This window comes from Cyprinus carpio, chromosome A25 (genome assembly GCF_018340385.1).
Source record: "Cyprinus carpio isolate SPL01 chromosome A25, ASM1834038v1, whole genome shotgun sequence".
Classification (NCBI taxonomy): Eukaryota; Metazoa; Chordata; class Actinopteri; order Cypriniformes; family Cyprinidae; genus Cyprinus; species Cyprinus carpio.
The window spans coordinates 7,155,656-7,163,068 of record NC_056596.1 but is presented as its reverse complement, the minus strand read 5'-3'; the positions used below and the strand labels follow the sequence as shown (position 1 = coordinate 7,163,068).

Sequence of the window (7,413 nt, the reverse complement as noted above, 5' to 3'; positions counted from 1 at the left end):
CCACACACAAACCTTCTAGTATGTTGTAGTATGTTGCGATAATAGAAAAATCATCACAAAGATGCCGTTCTATTCTTAAGGTGTGTGTGTGTGTGTGTGTGTGTGTGTATATATATATATATATATATATATATATATATATATATATATATATCTTAAGAATAGAATGGCATCTTTGTAATAATTTTGAATGTGTGTGTGTGTGTGTGTGGCAACAAAGAATACCTGTATGCCTTATGTAATCAGAAACTATATCTTTTCAGGTTTGTATTTATGCAAACATGTTTCTTTATTTGTATGTGTATACGCTAATTTCTGATTGTTTTGTTATCTTCGTCTTTTATTATTTTATTCTGCCTAACTGTACATTATTAAACATGAGATTTTATCTTGATTAGAGTTATACCATCGTTTCTACTATTTATGCTAATTTAATAGGCCTACATGAATATGCACACATTCAAATGAGTCTGACACCAGGTAATCTCATTGCATTTGAATATTTATTTGCATAGATTAAGTGCTAAATGAAAAGGTATCACTTTACAAAACTTTTCCATAAATGTTGAAATGAACATTAACTAAGATTAATAAATGCTGTAGAGGTATTGTTCATTCTTAGTTCATGTTAACTAAAGTAGTTAACTAATGTTAACTAATGAACTTTATTGTAAATTGTAACCAATGATAAGAGTTTAACATTCAGTTTCAGGAAATGTAAAAATGCATTTCTTTAGAAAGGACAGTTGTATAAAGCAGTAACGGTATTATTTTGTGCATAATGTATTGTGGTTTTATTTCTTAAGATGCATGATTCTTCATATATGTCTTTATCCAAGCCTTGTCTGGTTTCACACAAAGTTCTTTTTTTGTTGTTGTAACCCTGCGGGGGGAAAGATCACATTTTCATACATAAAATAATTTTTTTAATTTGTCTACAATTTAAAAGGAGCATTTGGCAGTTTTTCTAAATAATATATTTTAGTTAAATACTTACACAATGCCAGGGGAAGGGCAACGGGAACTTATCCTCACAGCACTCACAATTCTATTTTTTGGAATTTGAAAGTCGATAAAATTGAAGCAACACTTTTTGGGAACAGCAAGAGCAACTGTTGGTGAGATAAAATATATTGTCTAGTTTTAGGAGAGAACCATGAAATTGATCATATCCAACCATGTATAAAATATAGCCTAAATATTATTTTTATATTATTCATCCTTCAAAATAAAGGTCCTTTCTAGAACTTTAGGTTCCGTGAAGGACCTTATCTGGCTGGTTAATCAGCATATCAGTTTGTTTCTAGGTTTTGCTCTGTATGTTTTTTATCTTACTGGAGAATACAAAGTCCACTGACGAACATGCAAAGCTTCCACTATGGTACCTGGCTGTAAAATTCTTTTGTTTCTAATTTGATCCATTTTAATCACTTAAACTTTATGTACAACATCATGTCTTATATAAATAATAATTTAGTCAGAAGAAAAACTGTACTGTAAGAGAACTTACGCTGAGCCTCAGAAGTCCGGGCCATCAGCAGGACCAGCCCGAACACCAGACACAAAGAAGATGCCCTCATGGTTTCTGATCTGAAGCTGATCTTCAAGCTTTGATAACCAGCTGTTGCAGATGTCTGAGAAAGTCCAAGTCTGCACCACATTTTTAAATGTTTTTTTTTCGGATGTGATGCTAGATAGAAACTCAGATCTGTGGTTTGATAAGGAAATATACTGCATTCCCCCTCCTCTTCTACAAAGCCCACATAGAGAATTACATTTGCTATACTGGGTTTGCATGCTTTTTGCAAGCAGAGATCGTGAGAAGATAAAATACAGAAGTCATAAGTTTACAGCACATCTTCAGAGAGGGCAGTTTTTTGCTGATGCCCAACGCAAGAAAGAAAGTCATACGTCTTTTAATTATGTTCAACTTGTGTAACATTGTATAAAAAAAATTAAAAAAAATCCACATCACACTCTTTCTAAAAAACAGTTTCCCAAAAAGTGGTTTTTGAGATTTTACAACAAATGAATACCAATGAATACAAACAATCAAAAAATTAATACAAAAAAACATTTATTTTATTTTTTTTAAATTAAAAGGTTTTTGCAAAGAAATGTTACAGGTTTATACAAATGTGATTTAAATGTATAAAAATAATTATCTTTTTGGAAAACCCTGTATTTAAAAAAAATTGTGGAACAAATGTCATAATTACATTGTAAATTACAGTAATGTGATTTTTTTATAATTTGTTGAGTGTAATAATAACAACAGCTATGTAAATACTACTGAAACTTTAAAACTGATAAAAAATGTTTTTAAAGTTAAACAGGCAAATGTGCCATTATATTTTTGAAATATTTACTTAAAATCTTAGGGGGTACTTCAAGTAAATAATTTAGGTCAAAGGGGTTTGGCTGACAAAAAAGTTTGAAAACCCCTAGTCTAAAGCACAGAAGGACTGTACTTCGTCAGTTCCATGAGTCAGATTCACAGTGGCAAATTCATTTTCCACAGTCAGCATTTTTACAAAGGAAAAAAAAAGTGCATGCACTGACATGGGTTTTCAATATACAAGTATTAAACTAGAATGGAAACGTGTTGTAGTACATAATGGAAATAATTAGTGTGATATCTTTATGCAAAATTCATTATAGTCCCCCTGTAGTCAAAAATTTTATCCTTTAAAACTCATCTTTGATCTTCAAAATGACAAATTTAAACGTTTTTTCTAGTAAAAAAATAATTTTCTCTTGCCTTAAAATTGCTTGAATGCAACTCTACACCCTTGCCTCATTTACTATATGCAGATCTATGAATACGCAAATTAGCCCCGCCTCCACTCAGTCAAGCCTCCTGATCCACTAACTGGACTGTAGTAAATGCTATATAATGGCAATGGCAAAATTAGCTATATAGACCAAAGCCACTTCTTGTACCAGGCTGTAAACACATTTTTTCTGCTGTAAAGTTGGGCATTTTAACATTGGGAGTCTACGGGACTGACCCCCTTTTGGAGCCAGCCTCTAGCGGCCAGTTGATGAATTGCAGATTTAGTCACTTCCGTGTTGGTTTCACGAGACTGGAAGGTTGCCGCTCGATATTGACTGATAAAACTGTTTTTACTAGAGGACAACTACAGTTAATACTGTAACATTCGTTAAAGTTACTTACGTGACGATGTTGTGTCCTCAAAATGCCTTGAAGACTCAAATGCAGCCAAGTTTGTGATTCCATACTCGTGTGACATGCGGATGTCAATGCGGGAGAGGTGCGTCTGACTCCAGGCTACTTTTACACAGTGGTGGGCCAGCAGGGCCTTCTCTGCTTGCCCTATAAAAAATTAAATTGTGTAAAAAATGTTTTTATTATTATTATTATTTAGGTATCATTTTCATCTGTGTAATGTCCACAAAATGGCCTATGATTAGTTTTTTTGAGGTTGAACTAGAATATCCTACATAAAAAAAAGTCTGCGGCCAGCACATAGACTGTTTAAAAACAGGTCCAGCAAAGATGTCGAATCAAAATTGTAGCGAGCATTAGTGACAGAATCATCAGCCAATCAAATTTTTGACGTTCCATGACAGCCACAGCCTCTAGGGTCCAGCTATATGCCCAGTGATTCCCCCAGCCAGGGTTGCCAGGTTTTCTCAACAAATCCCACTTTATCTCGTTTCGAGGTGTCCACGTTAAAATTCGCGTTCCAGGAGTTAAATACACGTTTTTGACGGGGTTCTCTTGGTATAATTTCACATTCCAGGGGGCTAAATATCATGTCACTGAGGTGGCTTCAACCAGCAGACATGAAAAACAACCCGCGGCAACCTTGTTAAAGTAGCCCAATTTGGCAACACTGCACCCAGTGTTTAGTTGGGAATTTCTAAGCCGGTGTTGCCGGCGCCTCTACACCAGATCTTGTTGCCGATCTGCCTTTTTCAAGGCGCTCTTTTGCAAACAAAAGAGTAATAACTGAAGGATAAACTACTTAAACTGAATTCTCTAACAACGGTTTTGTGCGCCATTTCAAAGATTGCACCAATGAGTGGTTAACAGCTAGCACCGAGCGAGTTATTTGGCCATGTTTATTTTTTTTAACACGAGTAAGGGGACATGGAATGACAGACAGACTGACTTTATTTACAAGTGACAGGTGGGTACTTTATCATTTGACAAGTATTAAATCATGCACATTGTTATGGAGGTGTACGTGGTGCCTTGATAATAATGTAGTGTAGTGTGTGGATGTCCAGCATTTGTACAGTTTTGCTGCTGTGGGTGCGTCGTCATTTTAGAGTGACGTGAATGTTCATAATCACCCGTCTATTGGTGGATTACTTTTACTGATCCATGTAGGGAAATTTACTCTGAATTTAACCCCTCTCCATCTAGTCTACTGTTGAAACTGATCAACAGTCATTGTCGTTGAGAGTCTGTGTGCGGCTGTGGCATAATATGTGAATTATATGGCATATGGCTGGCGTTAGCTGTTACAGAGGTGGGTAAGATAGATGTGTAAGGGTATGTAGTTTACAGTTGCTTACTGAAGGCCCTGACTGAAACCCCACAGTACGCTACTGCTTTTACATTGCTGCTGCAGGTAATTATTCAAGTTAGCGGTTCTAAATACAAATAAATAAGCGCTAACAGCACATGACATCATGAAAATAGGAGGAAACAGTAAACAGTTAACGAAACATCTACAGAGAAAATAAGAACTGTTTACCGGATTAACCTGGCTGCCTTCTCAGTAGACCCTGCCGCTCGATATTGACTGATAAAAACTGTTTTTCATAGAGGACAACAGTTGTCATACTGTAACATTCGTTAAAGTTACTTACGTGACGATGTTTGTGTTCCTCAAAAATGCCTTGAAGACTCAAATGCAGCCAATGTTTTGTGATTCCAGATACTAGATGGCAGGGCCGCGGATGTCAATGCGGGAGAGGTGCGTCTGACTCCAGGCTACTTTTACACAGTGGTGGGCCAGCAGGGCCTTCTCTGCTTTGCCCTCATAAAAAAATTAAATTGTGTAAAAAAATGTTTTTATTATTATTATTATTTAGGTATCATTTTCATCTGTGTAATGTCCACAAAATGGCCTATGATTAGTTTCGTTGAGGTTGAACTGGAATATCCTACATAAAAAAAAGTCTGCGGCCAGCACATAGACTGTTTAAAAACAGGTCCAGCAAAGATGTCGAATCAAAATTGTAGCGAGCATTAGTGACAGAATCATCAGCCAATCAAATTTTGACGTTCCATGACAGCACAGCCTCTGGGTCCAGCTATATGCCCAGTGATTCCCCCAGCCAGGGTTGCCAGGTTTTCTCAACAAATCCCACTTTATCTCGTTTCGAGGTGTCCACGTTAAAATTCGCGTTCCAGGAGTTAAATACACGTTTTTGACGGGGTTCTCTTGGTATAATTCACATTCCAGGGGCTAAATATCATGTCACTGAGGTGGCTTCAACCAGCAGACATGAAAAACAACCCGCGGCAACCTTGTTAAAGTAGCCCAATTTGGCAACACTGCACCCAGTGTTTAGTTGGGAATTTCTAAGCGGGTTGTCGCCGGCGCCTCTGCACCAGATCTTGTTGCCGATCTGCTTTTTCAAGGCGCTCTTTTGCAAACAAAAGGAGTAATAAACTGAAGGATAAACTACTTAAACTGAATTCTCTAACAAACGGTTTTGTGCGCCATTTCAAAGGGATTATTATTTGAAGTGGTTAACACATATAACACAGAGCGTGTTTTTTCCACATTTATATTTTTTAAAAACAGTAATAAGGACACATAAAAACACACACACACACACTATATACAAAAGACACATGTGTACACTATATAATTTCACAAGTATTAACTCATGCACATTGTTATGGAGGTGTACGTGGTGGTTGATAATACTGTGGTGTGTGGATGTCCAGCATTTGTACAGTTTTACTGCTGTGGGCGCGTCGTCATTTTAGAGTGACGTGAATGTTCATAATCACCCGTCTATTGGTGGATTACTTTTACTGATCCATGTAGGGAAATTTACTCTGAATTTAACCCCTCTCCATCTAGTCTACTGTTGAAACTGATCAACAGTCATTGTCGTTGAGAGTCTGTGTGCGGCTGTGGCATAATATGTGAATTATATGCATATGGCTGCGTTAGCTGTTACAGAGGTGTGTAAGATAGATGTGTAAGGGTATGTAGTTTACAGTTGCTTACTGAAGGCCCTGACTGAAACCCCACAGTACGCTACTGCTTTTACATTGCTGCTGCAGGTAATTATTCAAGTTAGCGGTTCTAAATACAAATAAATAAGCGCTAACAGCACATGACATCATGAAAATAGGGGGAAACAGTAACAGTTAACGAAACATCTATAGAGAAAATATAACTGTTACCGGATTAAACTGGCTGCCTTCACAGTAGACCCTCTGCTTTGCAGCACAGTTAATGATATGCTAAGGATAGGATCCCTTGACGCGATTGGTTATTGAATTTTGTGACGTATCCAAAAAAAAGGTGCCGATTTATATTTCTTATGTGACTGAGCTAAATAGCTGTATATAAATGTTGTTATAACTGGCATGTTGTACTGCGTAACATAATTAACTTTTTAATAACTTTTTAATTTAATTTAAATTTAATTTAATTTAATTTAATAAAAATTAAATATATTAAATCTTTTGGAGAATGTGAATATACAAACCCGATTCCAAAAAAGTTGGGATACTGTACAAATTGTGAATAAAAACAGAATGCAATGATGTGGACGTTTCATATTTCAATATTTTATTTCAGAATACAACATAGATGACATATCAAATGTTTCAACTGAGGAAATGTATCATTTTAAGGGGAAAATAAGTTGATTTTAAATTTCATGGCATCAACACATCTCAAAAAAGTTGGGACAAGGTCATGTTTACCACTGTGTGGCACCCCCTCTTCTTTTTATAACAGTCTGCAAACGTCTGGGGACTGAGGAGACAAGTTGCTCAAGTTTAGGAATAGGAATGCTGTCCCATTCTTGTCTAATACAGGCTTCTAGTTGCTCAACTGACTTAGGTCTTCTTTGTCGCATCTTCTTCCTTATGATGCGCCTAATGTTTTCTATGGGTGAAAGATCTGGACTGCAGGCTGGCCATTTTAGTACCCGGATCCTTTTTCTACGCAGCCATGATGTTGTAATTGATGCAGTATGTGGTCTGGCATTGTCATGTTGGAAAATGCAAGGTCTTCCCTGAAAGAAGCGACATCTGGTTGGGAGCATATGTTGTTCTAGAACTTGGATATACCTTTCAGCATTGATGGTGCCTTTCCAGATGTGTAAGCTGCCCATGCCACACGCACTCATGCAACCCCGCATACCATCAGAGATGCAGGCTTCTGAACTGAGCGCTGATAACAA

General features: G+C 36.7%; 1 protein-coding gene across 1 annotated transcript in view; it reads right to left on the bottom strand.

Annotated features, from left to right (window-relative positions):
* Positions 1-484: 484 nt before the first annotated feature.
* The window catches only part of LOC109079527 (C-C motif chemokine 3-like), a 56,398-nt gene continuing 49,469 nt past the window's right edge, over positions 485-7,413 (bottom strand). The window contains exon 4 of the mRNA XM_042715177.1: positions 485-719. The gene's annotated coding sequence lies outside the window, so the exon portion shown is untranslated. The remainder of the gene's footprint in view (positions 720-7,413) is intronic.